This window comes from Palaemon carinicauda, chromosome 22 (assembly GCF_036898095.1).
Source record: "Palaemon carinicauda isolate YSFRI2023 chromosome 22, ASM3689809v2, whole genome shotgun sequence".
Lineage (NCBI taxonomy): Eukaryota > Metazoa > Arthropoda > Malacostraca > Decapoda > Palaemonidae > Palaemon > Palaemon carinicauda.
In genome coordinates, this window is record NC_090746.1 from 86,295,784 (window position 1) to 86,314,985 (window position 19,202).

At 41.3% G+C, this 19,202-nt stretch overlaps 1 protein-coding gene across 2 annotated transcripts in view; it reads right to left on the reverse strand.

Annotated features, from left to right (window-relative positions):
* LOC137616583 (uncharacterized) overlaps positions 1-19,202 on the reverse strand; it is a 229,293-nt gene that overhangs the window by 108,472 nt on the left and 101,619 nt on the right. Inside the window, exon 1 of one of the 2 annotated variants that reach the window (XM_068346465.1) lies at positions 10,304-10,554. The exons of the other annotated variant lie outside the window; for it this stretch is intronic. The gene's annotated coding sequence lies outside the window, so the exon portion shown is untranslated. Of the gene's footprint in view, positions 1-10,303; positions 10,555-19,202 lie in introns of those variants that run through there. 2 annotated transcript variants of the gene reach the window in all.

Below are 19,202 nucleotides of genomic sequence, written 5' to 3' on the forward strand. Positions count from 1 at the left end.
ACGTGACTTTCGGAACAATGGCGCTCGCGATTCAGACGTTCGCGATTAAGATGCCCGGAACTATGATGTTCGCGATTCAGATGCTCGGAACTATGACGTTCGCGTCTAGAACATTCGCTCATTCAATAAGAGAGACAAAGAAGTTGCACCCAGTTCCAAACATCGTGTCAAACTCTTACATCATCGTTAGTAGTGCTGGACGTTCGACGTCCTACTGGAATCTCGATGACGTCACGCTGGCTTTCTACGCCGTTTAAAGAGCGCGAAGCTCGATGACGTCACGCTTGTCTCCTGCTGGAAGCTCGATGACGTCACGCTTGTCTCCGGCTGGAAGCTCGATGACGTCACGCATGTCTCCTGCTGGAAGCTCGATGACGTCACGCTCGGTGTTACGTGTCATGATTTCCACCTACTCAACGCTTGGCGTGATGTAGGCCATTCCTTAACGCTCGGCGTCCTTCTTGACGCTAGCTTATTTATCTAGAAGGAAGTGAAATACGTAAGACGCCAGCCCTGTCTGTGAGCTGAGCCAACACAGTGAAGATAACACTTTTACCTCGCCTTACCTAAGGCGAGGGCGAACATCCTGGGAAGCGACAACAGGAACGCTCGAAGGGACGTCTGCTTGAGCGCTAACGCCCCTCGTTTCCTTTCGCCGATCAACATTCCTTCTCCCAGGGGTTGGGGAGCTTGGAAGAGGTCTAAGGCTAGGATAACGACAGGTTCAAGCAGACGCACCCTCCACTGACTGATTAAAATCACTGCACTAATTTAGCATTGAAAATTGCCCTTTTTAATACTCTTTCACATACTGTAAGACCAAAGGAAAGACATGTAAACCTTTTACCTTGTAAAAAGAAAGTAAATTAAATGTAATCTATTAATAAGACCTGCCCGCTGCGAGAGATATTAATCTTCCACCAAAGGCTTGAATGAGAATTCAATAGGTTATTTTATTGATATTAGAAATAACAATGGCAAGTAATTTGTGAGACTACCGATTGTCTGAGAACTACGTAGCGTAACTTTAACAGTACGCTAGTTTATTTAAACTCTGAAAATAGATCGATGATTCTCTAAATAAAGTATACTCATAGGACAAATATATTCTTAAAAATAATATATTCCTTTTATATTATAAGAACTTAAATACTTTGGTTTTTAAGTAGAATTTTACTTTTCATAAATAACGATACAAAGTAATTTGTGATACTGTATCGATTGACTGAGAACTGCGTAGCGTAACTTTAACTGTACGCTAGTTTATTTAATACTTTGAAAATAGATCGATGATTATCTAAATAAAGAATACTAATAGGACAAATATATTCTTAGAAATAATATATTCCTTTATATTATAAAAAACTTAACTACTTTCAGTTTGTAAGAAGAGTTTTACTTTCCATTCTCTGCATCGAAAAAGAAATGAAAATGTAAGTCATACTACGTAGTAACTACGTAGATTACGTCATATGATTGTGACGTCATAGAGTTGGCGGAGTGTTTACCTACCGCCATCATGTTTTTAAGAGTAGGTTCGTTATTTTTTCAGTAGGTGGAAAAAACTCCTAATCCTACTCCTTTCAAGTCATGAACATATCGATCATAACCCAACCACTACTCTCAGTTAAAATAAAGCCAAACTAGCGAAAGCCAAACAGTAAATTGTACATCACCAAGATGACTGCAATTATACAGGTTACAGCGAGTGAAAATTCCAACGATGTTGCCGGCGTGACCGGCAGGGAAAATCTGAGGAATCATGGAATGGTTCTAAGTATCTAAATAGGGGCGCGCAGGTGGTACACCTGGCTACCCAATCTGCGATTGCCGCGAATTTTGAAATTTCTGCCGGACGTCAGGGACGTATAGCTATACCCTATATAACTACCGGGTAAGTATGTTATTTTCATAATAAAATAAATTTTTGAATATACTTACCCGCTGGCTATATAAGAATGGCTAAATTCCCTGGACACCCGGCAGGAAATTAAAAATCTCGCGCGGCTATCACGGATATGCCAGGTGTACACTAGCACCCTCGCGGTACTACAGGTAGAACTATACTCAACCAATTTAGATTTTCCATGCCCCATGGTCTCTAGAGGGGAGGAGGGTGGGTTTTTAACTTATATAACCAGCGGGTAAGTATATTCAAAAATTTATTTTATTATGAAAATAACATTTTTAAACATGAAACTTACCCGCTGGTTATATAAGAATGGCTGATTGACACCCTTGGTGGTGGGTCAGGGACAGCTATATAATTGGAAATTCACTTAAGAGTTACATAAACAACTTAAGCGGTTCTCACCTGATAAGGAAGCTGACAGCAATGCTTTGCCTCATTTTGTCTGCTATCCTTAGGAGATCCAGCAGTCCACCCAGGGGGCTGACGATCTCTAGGAGCTGTTAAACGGTTCAATAACCTATAACATGACAGGACCTCAACCAATACCCTTGTTCCGGGCACTCTCTAGGAACAAAATGACCACCTGACTAGATCAAAGATTGCGGAAGATTGCCGACCAATCTTCACGTACAATTATAAAAAACATATACAGTATAACAGTTCCAAGAGAAGAACAGGGGTACTAGGAATTTAGGGAAATATAGTGGTGGATGTCCCACCTACTACTGCACTCGTTGTTACGAGTGATCCCAAAACGTAGACGTCCTCATAAAGAGACTGGATACGGTCTAAGTAATGCAAGGCGAATACAGGATTACCCCTTCACAAGGCTGTATATGCGATGCTTTGCAGAGAACAGTTTAGTTTAAAAGTTACAGAAGCTCCTACAGCTCTCACTTCATGAGTCTTTACTCTTTCGACATCTTATGATCTGTCACACAACAGTGTGAAAGAACTTTTGTAATTAAAGTCTATACGAGATGATAGAGCATTTTAGACATAGATAGCGCAGGCTTCTTGACCGTGCACTAAAGAGTCATGAATAGACTCTTAACTTCTTTGGTCCTGTCCCGATAAAACTTCGTCGTTTTAACCGGGTAAAAAAAAAACTCTTTGCAGCCCTTCACAAACCAAATTCGAGAGGATAGAGATCCCGAAAGGTTTAGGCCATGGATGAGAAGGACGTTTGTTAATGACCAAGAATCCAGGTTGCAAGGCGCCTATGGCTTAACCATTGTGAAGTCCATGTTCTTGCTAAAAGAGTGAACTTCACTGACTCTCAACTATGGTAGACTTACTCAGAAAGACTCCAAAGTTAGGCCTTAAAAAAGAAACCAAGTGTAAAGGCTCAGATCTGTCACTACCGCAAAATTCCAGAAACGACCCCTAAATTTCAGGCTGGCGCATCTTGCTGACACTTCCAAGTCATCTCAAATGATCTGAGAAGATCTATAAGGTCTTTATTTGATAGATCCAATCTTCTGCGTCTGAAGACAGCTGTCCGCATACTCCAGTACCCTTTGATGGTCAAGGAGGAAAAAATGTGTTTTCTTCTAAGGTCTAAGAAGAAACAGGCTACTTGTCTTAGAGTTACCAAATGAAGAGCCAGCTTTAGCTCTACACCACTCCATAAAACACCCTATTTGGGTTGCAAAACCTTGAGGCAAAGGTCCTTTGTACAAGCGATAGCCTCAGCTGTCTCCTTCGAACAACCCTCTAGATCATAGGGGTCTTCCGAAATACTGGAAGCAGCTAGACCTAAAGCTTGATGGTTTAAAATAAAGTGTTCGTGATCCTGACACACGAAAAACGGACTGATGACATGCTTCCAGCATGCACCCAGCATGGTCCCAGCATGAGTCCAGTATGGTTCGAGCCTGCTGTATATGCTCAACATGTCGTGAGAGAGAGAGTCAAGATCTAGACCTCCTCCCAAAACCCATCCAGATCAGTCGCAAGAAATCGACACTGAAGCTAGGCTTGCTGAAAAGAAGCATCAACAACATGAACCTCATGCTGTGAAGTTAAGACCTGATCGTGTGTACCAACAAATGTTCAACACATTTAAAGTCAAAGCTTGACGCGAGGAAGCGTTAGCTGCGAGGCGAGACAACAGTCTGTCCATACTGCTGTGAGCAAAAGACTTGACTGTATACGTCTAATATGCGACTATAATGTCACATGTGCTTGCATTCTCGTAAGGTGCCAGCGTGCTGTATGCGTTCACCTTGTCGAGTGGATACAGCGCTCTGTGTACGTCTCGCCTGTTGTAAATCTACAGCGTGCTGCAAGGAGGCAACAGCATCGTGTCCGGTCAGTGGCGCAAAGGAGCAACTGTTAGTCTATCATGACGCGGAAAAAACCTGACTGACCTTATCCAGTAAATGTCCAGGCTGGCACATGCGTCTAGATTGCTTAGGATTTCAGATTGACCTGTTTGCCGAGAGTTGATCGCGTGTAGCATGCGTCCGTATGAGTGGAGACGCGTATCCCGCAGATTGCGAAGATGGGACAACTAGTTGAAAGGATCAACTTTGACTGTCAGCGTCCAACATACGACCAGACTGGCGTCTGCGTCTGTGACTGCGTGTACGTGTGCGCTGCTAAAAGCGTATGCTCTAACACTTCCCGCAACAAGAAGATATCTTTGCGAGGAAGCGTTACCGAGCATCAGAGAACTACGCTGTCTGATACTAACGGAAAACCATCCCTTTGATCTATGGTAGTCCTTACTCTTTTAGGAGAAAAAATTCCCCCCCCCCCAAGAATTGTAAATGCTAAAAAGAGATGAAATTGACCTCTTTTAGCTCAGACCAAACCTACACTCACAGGGCAGCTTGTGCGCCAACTCAAGCGTGAGCGAAGGCTATGAGAGATCATCAACAGCAGTCCCGTGAGCGACCTGGAAGTCCTTATGACATTTCCAGCCCGCCTTGTGCGCGACCTGAACGTATCCCATGCTGTGAGATACCGTCAACAGTAGTCGCTAGACCCCAGAAGAAAGTACAGTACTAGACATTTCCCCAAACAGGGGGTGGAGAAGAAGTGTGAACAGAAGCAAACTGAGCACCTTTTCTCTCGAAGAATTATGAGTCTTACCCGATTTTGGTGCTGACACGTCGCCTTTTTTCAACAGAAAAAACTTCCGGAGAACATCAGTTACTGCGGGATAAGTTACTAGAAAACATATGACTCCTGAAAGGTCTTGGACGTATTGATTGTTGACTACCAAGCCTAGGTTTTGCGTCCTTCGACGAGGACAAACTCTTTTTTCCCTGAATGTGCTTCAGATTCCAGAGAAAGAGCCAGGATTATATGTGACTTGTCTGACTTCCGCTTCTCTCGTGGAAGAAAAAACACACTCGATTGCTTCCCGTTTAAGCATCACAACACACCTGCTATGAGGGTAAGTTCTGTTTGCGTGCATACATGACGATAAACTTCCTAGTCTACTAGACAGGAAGAACGTAGAACGTCATCCGATTGGAGCTGTGCTCTAATTAAAACGTTGACCTTCCTGTGCAGGCGCATCAGTGGCGACATGGGCGCGCTTGCGTTGTTCCATATCCACATCCAATTGACAACCACTCGCCTTGCGTTTGCTGTCACGATTGGTTTTACTATGGGAATAATCTAGCTGGCGCTGCTGCTCCGCCGAGTCCTGGCGCGCCGCGCTGACGCTCCGCCGCGTCCTGGCGCGCCGCGCTCACGCGATGCTCGCGCTGACGCTCCACCAATTCATGACTCAAGTGGCGTGGGTCGTCAAGCTGACGCTTGGCGCCTGCCTGCCGCTGTCCCTGACGCTCCGCGGCTTCATCAATTAACTTCTGAGCTTCGTCACGCTGCCGCTTAGGTTCTGCTTGCTGCAGCCATTCTTATCTAACTAGCTGGTAAGTTTTATGTTTAAAAAAAGAGCGTTTTAAAACATAATACATTAAATCAGACAAGATCTGCCCGTGGTGAGAGATATACTCTTACACTCTACTCTCATAAAGGCCTTAATGCACTTCCTGCTGTTGCAGCTGCAGGCGCTGCATCAACCTCTACAGTAAGGTTCGCTATTTCTCTGAGAAAGATCTAATGTTAATTTATCTATTTATCTATATTACTATTAACTTACTGAGCCATCTTCTCCTATAGGAGCCCCTTGGGTTAAAGCATCTTGCTTTCTCAACTAGGGTTGTAGCCTGGGTAGTAATAAAAATAAAATAAATAGAGACACCATCAACTCAACTAGCAAAAACTCTGAAGTCGGAACGAGGAGCAGCAGGTATAAAATAAAAGGGAAACTCTTCAGAAAAATTCTCATAAGTTTCTGAAAGTTATTCTCTTCCTCCCACAATACTATATCCTAGGAAGAGAAGTCTTGATTCTTAGGAATCCACTCATTAGGATTCTGAATTCAGACCTCAATGCTTATAGGTTTTAATTCTAGTTCTCTAAAACAAGAGTTAGCCCAGCAGGCCTTGGTCCGAGAATATAATATCTTTTAAGTTAAGATTTATTTCTTAATATAGCGCCTGGAGCAAAAATAACTCAACGCTAGACGATCATGGTTAGGTAGACATTAAAGTCTATTGTCATAGGTAGCGAAGCGTCCACACTAACGCTGAAGCTTCCACGCGGCTGAAGCGTCCACACTGATGCTCCGTTCCGTTGACGTTCCACTTCCTTGCCACACCGTTCCGCTGACGCTTCGCCGGCTCTGCTGTCTGTCATAACGCTTGGTAGCATGCTCTGCTGCCTGGCGAACGTCGGCGCGCCTGAATAGACTGATACTAGGGGCTATGAACGGTCCATTTGCGTTGAGCAGGTAATCGAAGCGATGCATCCACTTCCTCCCACCGTTGAACATTGCAGCTAGTAGGCCGCCTATGCGACAACGAGTTATCACCGTTAAAGACACGTCGCCTGTGCGACCGTGTCAAGACCGGAATCGTGACACCCGACCGCACTGTCAACGGCAGGCTGATAAGACTGCATAAATGAAGATAATTGCTGTTTCATGCCTAACAGCAAAGAACAGAAGCAACCTTAGGCGAAATGTAATCAGCATTATCTTCGTCGATCCCTAGCACTTGTCACTGTCGGGAGATGACACCCATCAGGTGGAGGCGGCGGCACTAAGTCCGCGCCGCATTCAACATAAATACGCAGAACGAATCTAATTTTGTCTTCAGCTTAGCGACTGAAGCGCGCGTATAATATTTGAAAACACTAATACCTCGCTTTATCTATAGCAAGGGTGAGCGTTCTGGGGGACGACAGAAAAACGCTCGAGAGGACTTCTGTTCGGGTCTTAAAAGACTGTAACGCCTGGCTACCCTCTCGATTCCTTTCGCCGTTCAACTTAACTTCTCCCCTGGGTCCGGGAGCTTGACAGAGGTCTAAGGCTAGGATCACGACAGGTCCGAACAGAAGCACTCTCCACTGAGTAAAATTCACTGCGTAATTTAACACTAAAATTTGCATTCTACTCTTTGGTAAAAAGAAAGTTCCACAATCATTTGAAAACCAAAGTATACGTTCTCTCAAACGAAATGAACTCTTAGAGAGAGACTTACAATTCTGTCAATTGTTTGAATGGGAATGAAAAGTCACTGAATCCCATATAAATGCAGCGAAATATTAAATATTACCTTAATAGATATATTTATATCGACTACAACCGACCCGTAGAATGTCAACAAATAAATGAAAAACACTGCTAATGTTAGCATGTTACGCTAACATTGCTATTGTTAGATTGCGCAGCCCAATATTACCGTATTTTTTCATCGGTTTATTATACATCCAAGAAGGTAATGTAGAAAGAAGAAAAGGCTTGTTTTTCCATTATATATCGTTTCCCCAGTATGTTTTCCCCACCCAAAATCCCGAGTTCCACTGTGGGTCCCCCATTATCGTTGGATATAGATATGTATATATTTCTGAAACTGTTCATTTACGATGGGAACGAGTGTCATTTTCGAAAAGAGCGGACCTTTTTCTATAGAAAAAAGTAGTTTTTTCGGTATTATTATACTGTATTACAGGGCAATGTAACCTAGGAAATAAACTATTTTGTTCTATAGAAAAAAAGTCTGCTCTCTTCAAAAATGACACTCGTTCCCGTCGCAGACGAATAGTTTCAGAAATATATATGTATTTATCTGTATCCCACGATAATGGGGGACCCCCAGTGGGAATTCGGGGTTTTGGGTGGGGAAAACATACTGGGGAAACAGTATATAATGGTAAAACAAGCCTTTTCTTCTCTATACATTACCTTCTTGGATTTATAATAAACGGAGGACAAGACAAAACAGTATAACTGGATAAACTTTGGCGGCGCCGTTGCAAAGGCTATGTCTCGTGAAAAAATATGGTAATATCGAGCTGTGACAATGTTAGCATGATATGCTAACATTAGCAGTGTTTTTCATTTATTTTTTGGCCTTCTACTTGTCGGTTCTAGTCGCTCTCGTTCATTCGTTTGTACACAGTAAGTTTCGACCTTCTGCGCAAAAACCTGCACATAGGCTCCTCCTCCAATATTATTTGATCCAGTACAACTATACCATTCCTTTTATATAATACCCTCGTATACATATTACGTTTGAGCCAAGAATTACTCGTTTTATTATCCAATATCTTATAAAATCATCTCATTTTATATTCCCATTAAATATTATTCATCATACATTCCATTTTATATTGCTATATTACTTTTATACATTTTCTTATTACCTTGTCACGCCCAGATTTCACATAAATACTTGCTCTGGACAAGTTTCCCATTCTGATTCATTGATGTTTACCGTCTAGACTCCGTTGTTTTCCTGTTAACCAATCACGAACACATACGTATGGGGGGAGGTAATATTTCCCAACCCCCAATCCCAATTCCAATGATGATAATTTTCTTAAATCTCGTAATGTAATAGCCCAATGATTACAGTTTTCCAAGTGCAGTACTAAACTAAGACAAAGAAGTTAAGACGCCATAGGCTTACAGTCATAACACCCCGATGACCCACAAGTTTCGTCGTCGCGGTCATAAAAGTAAGCAATTAATTTCTTTAATTTTAATGTGTTAGTTTTACTATTTTGTTAGCGTGCGAAGCTCAACATTACCGCTTGCCAGTACATACGAGTTTGATGTTTTATTTTCATGCGAGCGTAAGCGAGCTAGTGGCGGAACAAGAACCATTATATAAAGTGTTGCTAATGTTATGAACTTCTAGGTTAGGTTAGGTGGGTTTGTTAGGTTCTGTACCATTTTTGCTCCTTTTTATATATTGTGTAAAAGGTATATGGAAAAATGCTTTAAAATACACATGCTAATATTACCGTAGCATTGCTAACGTTACCAATGACATCGTAACATTGGTAACGCTGTGTAACATTGGTAACGTTGCTAATGTTAGCGTTCGCAGTACATACGTGAGTGAAGTGACACGGAATTTGAACAAGTCATATTTAAACATTTTAACAGAATACAGTATATATAACTAAAGGCATTATATTTAAACATTTTAACAGAAAATATATGTTTTCATGTAGGAAATAACATGATTTAACCGGTTTTCACCTTCATTTCATCCGTAATAACAGCAACCAGTTCGGCTACTTAGAGTTAGTCGAATTGGTTGTTCTGTTTGTTTGCGGTTGAAATGAAGGTCAAATCACGTTATTTATTACGGGAAAACATATTTTCTGATCGAAATCAGAGTCTGTAATACAATAAAACTTTACTGTTTTTTCACTAGGTTACATTGCCCTGTAATACAGTACAATAATACCGTGTCTTTCCCTACACACCTAGCGAGGTGGCTAACGCCCCACTGCGACCCCCCCCCCCCCACCCTTACACTGCCGTATTCTAAGTTAGGCATAATAATGCATACAGGTGGCCGCTATCATACATACACCCCATTAACCCACCATAACTCAAAACCTACGAATTTTCACCCTCATTCATTATCAAAAACTTAAAACCACATAATACACTGTAAATAAATCTTCTATTCAACAAACCGTTTATTGCAATACAGTACTCTATAATTTTAACGTCACCAGAGCCAGTAATATTGTATATATGCCGATTCTGGAGTTTGTGGCTATATATTCCTCTGTCAACGTATACTTACTCTATAACAACACAAATTAGCAACCTTAATAAAATTCCCATATGTATAAAATCTATAATCAATAGCAAAACATGCAACTACGCCAATATTCTGCATTAATACTGAACTAAAACAAAAATGTAGTGGGTTGGGATGAGATTCAGAAGACATACGTCAGTTTAGCATGACTATGGTAAAATCAGACTACAAATAAAAATAATGGCTTATTTACTATCAATTCAAAGCAACCAATAATGAAGTGTTAATTAAAGTTACTTACATTTTCTTCAGATTTTCTTTAATTCCCCTTCATGAGGTCGTAGAGACGACGGTATTTTCAACCTCAAGCATATTCATTTATAATATCATAGTTTGTTGTCTAACCAAAATATTTGTTGTGATTTTACTCCGAGAATCGAAATTACTTTGGTATTTATAAAGTTCTACTTTGCAAAGATTAAAATATATATAAGTATTGTTTCTCCTTTTTCGGCCAGCTCCCAATAATTCATTCGTTGTTAGTAACAAGTTTCAGATACAGGTCATGGATAGTGTGAATTTGACTTTGACAGCTGATATCAAAATATTAGGAGATTCTTTGAATGTCTTTTAAAAATAATGGCGTTTGAAAATTAGTATCCTGTAGAATACCTTTGACGTAGACGAGAAAACTGCGATCATTATATCAGTAATCAGACAAACTAAATTATATTACTGCTAAATTTCAGCAAATGTTATAAACCTTCGGGTGTAAAACACTAGACTTTCATAGCAAATATTGGTCATGGATACAACTGTTCATGTCTTGACTCCCCTTGCGTTATAACGAGTAAGATTGGTTCTCCAGTTGTAACATTTGATCAGGCCTCGATTTCATTAGCGATAAAGCAATATCATTCTGTCCTTGATGTATCATACTCATATAAAAATCATATAGGATATCAAGCAGAATTGGATGGTATTTTGAGTGATCTTTTGGACTTGAATTGATCACATTTGTATAATGGAGATAGGCCTGTTGTTCCTTTGAATGAGAATCTAGTCAGCATAATTGATAGGCGTATCCATTCTCATGTGCTAAGGTACGGAGTGAAAGACAAGTCGTGGTTCAGTGATGATTGTAGACGTGCTTCTTTTGAAAAGCCGGGGGCCTATCATCTCTAGAGGGGTAACAGATCATAATTGACTTAGAATAACTATACTCATCTAAGAGCTTTTGCTCAAAGTTTATGCTTCAATTGAAAAGCAATACAATTTACCATAAAAGTAACCCTTTCTGGTTCAACCCAGGAACATGAGTGGTTAGCTACCATTAAATCTGCACTGTTTGGTGTAGATACAACAGTTCTTTATTTACTTAAACCAGATAGCTCTGCTAATCACTGTCTAGCCTAACTAGTTAAGCTTTTCGATATCATGAAATAAAAGTTCTCTCGGTGGACTTTGATGTTTATGGAGGTTTAAATCCAAATGGTATTTTTCATTTATTTTTCTATAGATACCAGATTCCTTAGCTCCAGAGTTGTCTGTTATTCTACACAAGTTAGGAAAAATAAGAGCTTTTAGCAATTGCTGGAGAATTGGTAATGTTATTCCACTATGTAGGCTAAATGTGTTTGTGGTAGCTCGGGTCTAACTGATACTGCCCAATTCCCATAACTCCCGTGTTATCTAAAAAATTTTAACATCTTTAGGCAAAACGCTTTAATAGGTTTGCTGAAGGTAATCATCTTTTCCTTAGTTTTACAATTAGGTTTTCGTAAAGGTATTGAAGCATGTGATGCCCTTCTTACAATTCCCAAATGCTGTATAGATATCTCTTGGCGTGATCATGAAGTTCGTATGATTGGCCTTAATTTTAGTGCTGCCTTTGACCGTGTTATTCATGAGGTTCTTGTTTTCAGACAAAAACAGTTGAGAGTGGGTGGGTCTTTCTTTAGCATCATTACTGAAGTTTTAAGCAATAGATCGCAAAGAGTTGTTTTGATGGGCATCTCAGTGAGTACATGAATGAGATATCTGGTGTTCTTCAGGGTAGTGTTCTCGGCCTATTACTTTTCACATTATATGCGGTTTGTCCTAGAAAACAAGTTCATTGTCTATATACAGATGCTGCTACTCTCTTTCCATCAATTTCATCTCCTGAATATAGATCTGATAAAGCTGAATCCCTTATTAGAGATCTAGCTAAAATTCGTGCATGGTGCAAATCATGGGGCATAAAGTTGAGTCCTAACAAACCTCAAAGTATGATCGTAAGTAGGCAGGATGAGTGGATGACCAGACGTCCCTTATTTCACAGGGTTGTCCCATGTTTAAGACGTGTCCCGTATCGACCATCCCCAGGACGCCTTTTGCCCCGTATTTTCATTATTTGAAAAAAAAAAAATATATGCTCGTCCTACTCTGAATTCATAATACATGCTTAAACCAAACACCATCCCTTAGGAGCATATGGATCAAGGGCAAAATATGACAATGAAAAATAGCATACTAACAAAATAAGGAAAATAATTTCAATAGGCGTATGGAAAGGTTTTCATCATGAGAATTTATTGTTTGCAATTTATTCAATATATTATGGCAGATCACTTTAATTATAACCCTTGGAGCTGCGAAACATGCTTGATTACAATATTGAAGCTTTGACGCATGTAATGAACAGCTGTTAGTAACAAAATCTATAAATTAGGTGTCCTTTATTTCAATTTTCGAAATCTGGTCAGCCCAAAACATTCTATTATTCTTTCGAATAATTACATTATACTAGAAATGCAACAAAATACGAATTGCAGTCACGCAGTTCCTTCACTATTTAAGCTTGATATAATAATAGTATCGACGTGAATATCGAATATTAGCCACGTGTTACTCAATACATCACTCAAACCAGCAAAGAAAATTAATTAATCATACATTTAGGCAAACTGTAAAGTTCATCCTGTATGGCGTCCTAAAGACATTCTTAAGAATAATTTGGAAATCAGAATCTATTCCTCTGATAGAATATGTCATAAAAAACACTTTACAAGAGACTGTCTCTATATATTTTGAAAAAAAAAATAATTCCCTTATCATCATCATCCATCGAAGTAAAAAATCTTCAGCTCCATCACTAGTAATATTATCGAAATTCGGATTAGTAAATGGAACAGCAACACATAAATGCTCGGAACTCCCTCCTTTGATTGGCTATAACTACCTCAGCTGTGATTGGTTGTTGTCTTTGTTTACCAATGCTTCGACTCACACACACACACACACACACACACACACACACACACACAATGTCGTAATCAAAGCAGACAATTATTCCTCCGAATAATTAATCTTATACTTGAAATGTAGCAAAATACGAAGTATAGTCATGTACAAGCTAGACAAAATAATAGTATTTATTTTAATATCGAATATTATCTCTAATTCCCTTTAAAACAAAATCTAACATCGTAGCCAGAATCCAGTTAACTAGTACGTATTTATTTAGCTTATGCCTTTGAACAAGATCCATTTTATATTAATTAATAAATGAATATTATCTTACGCCTGTTATTATAAACAGTGAAATTTGTAAGTCTTAATTTCTCAACAATAAATATAGGTATTTTACCAGTAATCAGTTTAATCCATTCATAGAATACCAAATTGGATGACGTCATATCCACCCACCAATCACAGCAGAAGACGACTCAGCCAATGAGACGCCAGATATTTCCCTCTTAAGTAATAGGCTGCAGTTGGGAAACAGGTCAAATTCACAAGTGACTGTTAGGGATTTTTTGCCCTGTTTTATACATTCACACAATATGATATTTAAGATCCATTTTATTACTAAATGATTGTTTTGAGCTTGATTCCATACAATTTGCAGTGTTTTAGTCATCATTTATCTGAAATTATGTGTTGGAACTTCACCCCTACCCACCTTATATAACGACATATATTATTATTATTATTATTATTATTATTATTATTATTTGCTAGTCAAGCTTCAACCCTAGTTGGAAAAGCTAGATGTTATAAACCCAAGGGCTTCAACAGGAAAAAATAGCCCAGTGAGGAAAGGAAATAAGGAAATAAATAAATGATGAGAACAAATTAATGATGAATCCTTCTACAAACAGTAACAACGTCAAAACAGATATGTCATATATAAACTATAAAAAGACTTATGTCAGCCTGTTCAACATCAAAACATTTGCTGTAACTTTTAACTTTTGAAGTTCTACTGATTCAAGTACCCGAATAGGAAGATCATTCCACAACTTGATCACAGCTGGAATAAAACTTCCAGAATATTGTGTTGTATTGAGCCTCATGATGGAGAAGGCCTGGCTATTAAAATTAACTGCCTGCCTAGTATTACGAACAGGACGGAATTGTCCAGGAAGATCTGAATGTAAAGGATGGTCAGTGTTGTGATTTTCACCAGTTAATTAAATCTGCCCGATGTACTGGGCGGATCGCAAGGCCTTGAAGAGGCAAGATTCCCAAAACCCTCCAGGAGTTAACTAAAATACGGCGATAAAATTTACAATTTTATTACAAAAATAAACTCTGATAAAGACAAACAACATTCTTAAGCATTCACAAAACTCACTGAAAAACAAGACTGACCCTAGGTAATGTAGCATGTGCTCTTCAAGCACAAAGTCCACACCGGACTCATTAACAAACTGAAAATAGTGCCAATTCGAATTCAATACACAACGAATCACACACCAAATATCCCTATTCTTATTTAACTCAGGATTCAGATCCCCAATCACAAGGATCTCTACACTAAACTGCGATATAAAAACTAAACGTCTTGCACTCGAACTTCTACTACAACCAACCTGGTAGACAAGGTAGAGAGGAGAGATAACAATTAGAGGGGACTTACTTTGGTCGGGGACGTTGGATCAAAGAGGACGAGCTATCCTTGCAACCCCCGACGTCACCTTTTTGGCGCAATTTGCCCTGAACCTAAATTTCTACATTGGATTTTTTTAACATGTTACAACAGAATGACTTTATTTTTCCTAATCTTAGATTACCAGCAATTGATTTTATTAGTCTCAGCGCCTTCCTACCAGGTGGTTTCCTTTTTTGGCTCTAAACGTTCACGTCTGGAACTACATTCATTCGCCCGCGAGTTTCTCCTCTCCCTCCAATTTGACGTAGTCGTAGGCGGAGTCAAATGGCGGGAATTTCGATTGATCGGGTCGAAATTCCCGACATCCTCCACGCCCCAAAATAAGGAGCGATGAAACGTCGGTCAATTGGATGGAGCTAGACTCGGGGTGAGGGGAGTGGCTTACTCCGAGACTCTGTTAGGCTCGCTGCGTAGCGCTCCGCAACGACTCGAACAGAGTACGCACAATATACTACAGCAATGTTACCCCGGGGTAATAAACACAATCAATAATATACAGTCATATAACAGATCAAAATAGGCAATGGGCCTAGCAATTCTAAAGCACTCGTGTAATACACATAAGGAACAGCAGAAATAAGTGATATGTACACATTTTACAATTCAATTGGCAAGCAATTAGGCAATGGGCCTAAGACAATTCAAGAAATGGTAGAAATGCAATCATAATAAGTCAAGTGCAACGACAATTAGGCAATGGGCCTAAGACAATTCAAAAAATGGCAGAAATACAATCATAATAATTCAAGTGCAAAGACAATTAGGCAATGGGCCTAAGACAATTCAAGAAATGGCAGAAATACAATCATAATAATTCAAGTGCAAAGACAATTAGGCAATGGGCCTAAGACAATTCAAGAAATGGCAGAAATACAATCATAATAATTCAAGTGCAAAGACAATTAGGCAATGGGCCTAAGACAATTCAAGAAATGGCAGAAATACAATCATAATAATTCAAGTGCAAAGACAATTAGGCAATGGGCCTAAGACAATTCAAGAAATGGCAGAAATACAATCATAATAATTCAAGTGCAAAGACAATTAGGCAATGGGCCTAAGACAATTCAAGAAATGGCAGAAATACATATGACAATTCAAATTCAGTCTGTCTCAACTCACAATAATCGAGACTTCTATAGCGCTGCTACATGCAGGCTGTTACTTAATGGAGTACAAGAGGGAGGGGCAGGTTCTGTGCAACGCTCGGTCTGTACGCACGAGAGACCATCCCGTCCCCGTACTCCACCCCTAAGCACTTCCAACCTCCGCAGATTCACGCACACCTCACAAACTCCACCCTCCCTACATTCCAGATAGAACACGCCCCCTTTTCACTTACAGTTTACAGCTACTTTTTATATATCGTCACCTTTCAGTAGACAGTCCATTAGTTCTCGCTGTTTCGCGGCAGCCCTTCTCAATGGGCGTGCAGAACGTCCTTGTGCGTTCGTCTGCTGTTTCATTTTCATTTTCACTTCTTACACTAACCGCATAGTTCTCACCTTCCTCGTCGCTGTCGTCCGTTCCTGTGGCTGGTTGTTGAGTTGTCGTAGCTGTTGCCATACCCTGGTCGTTCCCAGACGTCTCCGCTATCCCTGGCATTCCGGCTGTCGAACTGTTCGCACCCTCTTCTCCGTCATCGCCGTCGTCTCCTTCATGGTCATCCTCAGAGGGGGCTATTTCTAGGGGAACCAGGTGGCTGACAGCTCGCAGCGATTCGACACCCTCAAACAACACTTTCGCCGAGCGTACGACTCCGTTGTCGTCAGGATACGTCTCCACGACACGTCCCAGTGGCCAAGTCGCTCTCTTCTTATTGTCCTGCTTCACTAGCACGATGTCTCCGGGGTGCAGCTTGGAGGGTTCCCCGGGCCGACTGTCGTGCCGGGCCCTCAAGGCACTCAAGTATTCCTTTCTCCAGCGTTCCCTAAAGGCTTTGAGCGAATCTGTCAATCTTACGTAACGATCACGTAGCTTCCGAGAGGTGAAGGTTGCGTTCAGATGGTCGTCCGGTAAGATGGGGGCCATGAGGTGGACTTGGTGTCCTCTTATCAAATGGGAGGGGGTGAGGACTTCATCCTCGCGCTCGTCACCGCTGTACATGAGCGGTCGATTATTCACCACTGCTTCTGCTTCTTTCACGAGGGTTAGCACGTGGGCGTCCGGCAGGTACTTCTTTCCGAGGGCTATCTGGAGGGTCCGTTTCGTTACTCCTATCAAACGCTCGAAGAACCCACCCTTCCAAGGTGCACGGGGCGTCTGAAACCCCCACTTTATGCCAGTTTTCCTCAGGAACTGCTGGACTTCATCCTCTTCATAAAGTCCCTGCAGGAGGTGGCTGGCAGCCTTGAAGGTTTGATGGTTGTCGGACATGATGAGCTGTGGGGCACCGTGGGTGGCGCTAAACCGTCTAAGTGCCAACACGAATTCTTCTGCTTCCAAAGAGGGACAGAAGTCAAGGTACACGGCTCTGCTGGCCATGCAAGTTACGATAAGTATATACCCTGGCCGTGTTTCCGTGTGTATAGCTGCTGTGTGGTCCACTCCGACCGCCGTGAACGGTTTTGTGAGGGTGATCCTTTCCTTTGGCAGGGGGGGTGGTGGTGGCTGTCTCGTTAGAGGCTGGAAGGCCAGCTTGCATTCAGGGCATTGCCGCACGGTTCGCTTCGCAATGGAACGTAGACCCGCCACCCAACATTTCTGTCGAAAGATACCTATTAGAGTATTCACCCCACAATGCAAATGTAACTGATGTAAATAATTTAGATACATCCTAACCAAATGCCCTTTGGCTGGCAAGAGAATTAAATGATCAGTTTCTCCTACATGGGACACTCGTCCCCTGGTGCAGATGAGATTATCTACCAAAACTAAATTCAACTGTCTAGCAAAATTAGCAACTTCACGAGGGGGTCTGACTCCGCCCTCTAAGTAGGCATAAACAGTAGGCAAATAATGTTTTTGCTCTAATTTTACAACAATACTGAACGGATGCCGTTCTATCTTAGCAAACTTTAAAACTAGTCTGGCTACTCGTAACAAGAATTGGAACCCTACTTCCCTCTTCAGGACGTCCCAAATCTCGCCTGGGGGGGGTAGGACACATCTCCTCCCTCAACTCCTGCACCGCCGCTACTACGTGAGTTTGATGTAGTAAATCTTCCTCCTCGCAAGGAACAGGCCTTCCCGTGGTCCTGAGAAATTCTGGACCGTTCCTCCACAGGGGGTTAGCTTGCAATTGTTGAGCCGTTGCGCCTCGGGATAGGATATCGGCAGGGTTCTGCTGACTAGGGACATGGTTCAGACTGAAACTACAAACCTGCTGAATAAAATTAATTTCCGCCACTCTGTTAGAAACAAACACATTTTTATTAGACCTGGCATCGGGCGATGCTACCCATGCCAACGTTACCTTACTGTCGGTCCACATTACTATTTCCCGTGGCTCGATCAGATCCTTGAGCGTTCTTGCTAGTCTGCTGCCTAACAACAAGGCCAGCAACTCTAGCTTAGGGATCGTCAGCTTGCTCATCCCTTTCGGAGTGATCCGGGTTTTACTCGTTACCAGACTTACCCGATTGCATTCGTCCCTAGTATATGCTACTGCTCCATATGCCTTACTGCTGGCATCGGTGAACACATGAAGTTGTAAGCCTCTTTTTCCTATTGATCTTTGAAAGGTGATGTCGCTCACCGCTTTCAAATCATTCAACAATTCACTTGCCTCTTTAGCCCTCTCTTTTCCTAAAACATCATCCCAACCTACATTATCCTCCCATAGTTGTTGAAGGAAAGGCTTTCCCCTTACAAATAATGGGCTTATCAAACCTATCGGATCATATATGGAGACTAATAGGGAAAGTACCCTACGCTTCGTGGGCACCCATCCCTCCCCCAACTCACAGATCCTTTTGCTTTCTTTCACACACAATCTGTCCACGTCCCGGGCCCATCGCAGCCCGAGCACGTTCACACTCACAGGCTCATTCCACTGTCTCTCGCTATCGAAGGCCAAGTGATTGCTGGCCCACCCTTCTAAGGGCATACCCGCCCTTTTTAAGATGTTATGAACAGACTCATGCTCTTGCCTCATATGTTCTATATCTTCAAACGTGGCCAGATAATTATCGACATAAAAAGATTTTACTAAATCTGGGCGCCCTTCCTCTTTAAAATGACAGTTTAATATTTGCTGTAGCAAAAATGGACTAGCTGTGATGCCGAACACCACGACTCTAAAGGCGAAGGTAAGCGCTCG